Raw genomic sequence first — 3,833 nt, 5'->3', positions numbered from 1 at the left:
TACTTATTTACTTTCATTGCTATTTAGTTAGTGACCTTCTACATTAACCCAAATTGTGACACCCCTAAGACACCACTAGTTTCAATAGAAATCTCATCTCAATTCCCGTCCCTTGGGATCCGACCTTTACTTGCCTCTTTACTAATTGTTGAGTTGTTTGTGAAGCTATAAATTGTGTTTTGATTCGGACGTGACCCAACGACAACATCTATTCAATTGTGAACACGAAACGGACCGATCAAAAATGGCGCCGTTGGGACTCGGTGTTAACTTGATTTAGATTTTCTTATATTGTTATTAGTTGTGTCTTTCTTTGCCTTGGGGAAGTAAAACTCCTCAAGGTTTGTTCTAATTGTTTTCGAGTTGTTTGATATTTTGCATGTCTAGAAGGTCACAAGGTGATTTGTTACCTTTTGATCGTGAAAGTGAAAGAATCTTGACAAACAATAGGAGATTTGCTAGGAGGAATTTGAGAGGTATTAGTGAAGTTGTGGATATTCAACCAACTATTGAGTTCATCAACCCTTTTGCAAGAGAAGGTGAGGAGAACCCAACACAAAATACCTCACAAAATCAACCTACAATGCCTAAGTTTTCATCACATTCCGTACCCACCGAGGAGAACCTACCCAATGGTACTCCCACACCACAACATTTGACCGGAAATTTTATTGCCAAATCCGCCTTTATACAATTAGTCGAAAGGAGCCAATTTGGAGGGATGCCTAGTGAAGACCCTCATTCTCATATGGAAACCTTTTATGACTATTGTGATGCGATTTCTCAAACCGGTGTGACTCAAGACCAAATTCGATGGGTCTTATTTCCTTTTTCTCTAATCGGCACCGCGAAACAATGGTTGAAGGGCCTTGATAAGGCCACTCTCGGAATTGATTCTTGGAAGAAGTTGGCTCTAGCTTTCTACAAAACGTTCTACCCACCGGAAAAGACTAACATGCTAAGAGCTCAAATTACGGGTTTTAAGCAAAGGGATGAAGAATCTTTGTATGAAGCTTGGGAGCGGTTCAAGGGAATTTGTCGCTCATGTCCTCACCATGGACTTAGCGAGTGATTCTTGGTACAACAATTTTGGAACGGTCTATATGAAGATTCAAGGAACATTCTCAACATGGGATCAAATGGAATGTTCATCGAAGTTGATGACAATCAAACATGGAACAAGATTGAGGAAATGGCGGTCTATAACTCACAATATAGTAGACCTCGAAAGGCTACTAGAGGAGGAAGGCATGAAGTGGACTCCGTTACTCAATTGGGTGCTCAACTTAGTGCTCACATTGACACAATCAATTTGAAGTTTGAACAAGCTATGGCTAGACTTGAAGAAGCCTCAAAATCACCAAAGCATCATGTTAATGCCATGACGGCATCCTCGTCAATCCCAAGTGGGATATGTGAGAATTGTGGAACTTTGGGACATGACCAAAGTGAATGTAGGGGAACAAATGAACAAGTGAATGCTTTCCAAGCATACAAGAGTGGTACCCCTTATTCCAACTATTACAATGAAAACACCAAGTTTCATCCAAATCTCTCATACAAAAGCCAAAATGTTCAAAATCCTCAAACAACATACACCCCACCTCCCATGAGAAACCAAAATCAAAGACCCTTTTACAACCAAAACCAAGGTTACCAAAATATAAATCCATACAATCACCAAAATGACCAAGGTTTTGATGTTCAAAAAGCGGTCCTCCAAATGCAAAAGAATCAACAAGAGTTTTTCACTCAAATGCGAAAAGATAGTCAAGCAAAGGAAACCACCATCAACAACATTCTAGCTCACACCAAGATGTTGGAAACCCAATTGACTCAACTAGCATCTTCAAGCTCACAAAAACAAAAGGGGCAATTACCACCTCAAAGTAATCCCCCAAGACATGAAACGGTTAGTACCATTCACTTGAGAAGTGGTACAAGGTATGAAGCACCGAAGAAGCAAGTTGAGGATGAAGTTGTGGAAGCTAGTAATAAGGAAGAAATTGTGCAAAACTCCAAAGATGGAGAATCATCAAAAGAAGAAATTTCAAAGAAAAATGAAGACAAGGTCAAGGAGAAGGAGCCCATTGTGATTAGACTTCCTTTTCCAAGTCGTCAAGCCAAGCCCAAATTTGATGACCAACTTGGAAAGTTTATGGAAATTGTGAAGAATTTAGAAGTCTCAATTCCTTTCACGGAATTAATCAATCACGTGCCGGCCTATGCGAAATACATGAAAGACATCCTCACAAAGAAGAAGTCGATCCGGAAACTTGAGACTATCGCCTTCACTAAGGTGAGTAGTGCAATACTTCAAGGGAGTTCACCTCCAAAACTAAAGGATCCGGGAAGCTTCTCAATACCGTGTACCATTGGCGACACCACGATCAACAAAGCCTTATGTGATCTAGGGGCTAGTGTGAGTGTTATGCCGTACTCGGTGAGTAAAAGGTTGGGGATGAGAGAGCTTAAGTGCACCAATATCACACTCCAAATGGCCGATAGATCGACGAAGACACCATTAGGGATATGGGAAGATGTCCTTGTACGAATTGGGAAGTTTTTCATCCCGGTGGACTTTGTCATTGTTGATATGGAGGAAGATTCCAACATTCCAATCATTCTAGGAAGACCCTTCTTACACACCGCGGGTGCGGTGATTGATGTAAAACATGGTGAGCTCAATCTAGAAGTGGGAGATGAGAGTATCACTTTTAATCTTGACAAGACTATGAGAGCTCCCCGTTTACATGAACTGTGTTTTATGATCGATCATTATAGTCGGAAGGATGAAAGGAAAAAGTCGGGACTCCAATGGAAGAAGAAAATTGAAGATGCTCCATTCAAAGAGCAAGTGAATTGTGATAAGGAGAGCTTGCAAAGCTCATCAAGGACAAGCAATGAAGAAGATGGCCTTATTGGCCAAGAAAAGGAAATGGGAAAGTTGTCTCCATCAAATCAAGAGATTTTCAATGATCAACTTAATGAAGTATGTGGTCTTTGGGACGACGAATTTGAAGGGATTTTTAATCCCTACATTGGTAATGCCATCGATCAAGACCGACAACAAGGGCCAAGGTCTATTTAAGACCTCTATCATGATAATGAACAAGCATTTGATTACTTTTTCAAGGTGTTGAGCAACATCAACAACACCTTGAACATGCCCCCTTGACATCTCATCGAGAATGAGAGTTTGGTGGAGTCCTCCCTAAACCACCATTTGTAAATATTTCTAACTCCCTAACTTGCATTTCAATTCTTATATTGCATTTTTGTTATTTTTGGATTTTTATACTTTGATCAAGATAATTATCATGTTTGAGAGAAGTGAGGGAGGGACTAATAATTTCAATTAATGTGTAGTGCTTTAGCTTAGTGTGGGGATGGCAATTGCCTAGGCTATCCATGCCTTAGTCGTGCCCCCACAATGAAGAACACGAGATATGAAGAAGAATGGAAAAATGGCAAGGGATTGGCAAAGTACACGGATGGAACTGAATCCGGGTACAAAGGGGTCGAATCCGAGCGGATTCAGGAGAATCCGCCCGTCTTCAGGCAATCCGGGCATATTGGGTAGAAGACGCCCGTCCTATTATGAGCTGAATTTTTGAAATTTTTGACTGTCAACGAATCCGGGCGTCCTGCATTCAAATCCGCCCGTCTTTAAAAATCCGCCCGTGCTGAAAGGAAGACGCCCGTCTTCTTGGCTGAAGAAAACAAGAAAAATCCCTATGAAGGAATCCGCCCGTCTTCTGTAGAAAACACCCGTCCCGTGTTTGCAAATTTGAGCGTCTTCACTGAAAGACGCCCGTCTTTAGGCGAGCTTT

At 41.2% G+C, this 3,833-nt stretch overlaps 1 non-coding gene across 1 annotated transcript; it reads right to left on the bottom strand.

Annotated features, from left to right (window-relative positions):
* Positions 1-955: 955 nt before the first annotated feature.
* LOC141636904 (small nucleolar RNA R71) lies at positions 956-1,062 on the bottom strand. Its single transcript, XR_012541471.1, has one exon. It is a non-coding gene; the product is annotated as a small nucleolar RNA R71 (small nucleolar RNA).
* Between the last annotated feature and the right edge of the window lie 2,771 nt (positions 1,063-3,833).

This window comes from Silene latifolia, chromosome Y, assembly GCF_048544455.1.
Source record: "Silene latifolia isolate original U9 population chromosome Y, ASM4854445v1, whole genome shotgun sequence".
Taxonomy (NCBI): Eukaryota; Viridiplantae; Streptophyta; class Magnoliopsida; order Caryophyllales; family Caryophyllaceae; genus Silene; species Silene latifolia.
Note: the sequence above shows the minus strand (reverse complement) of the source record. Positions and strands in the feature narration are given on the sequence as shown.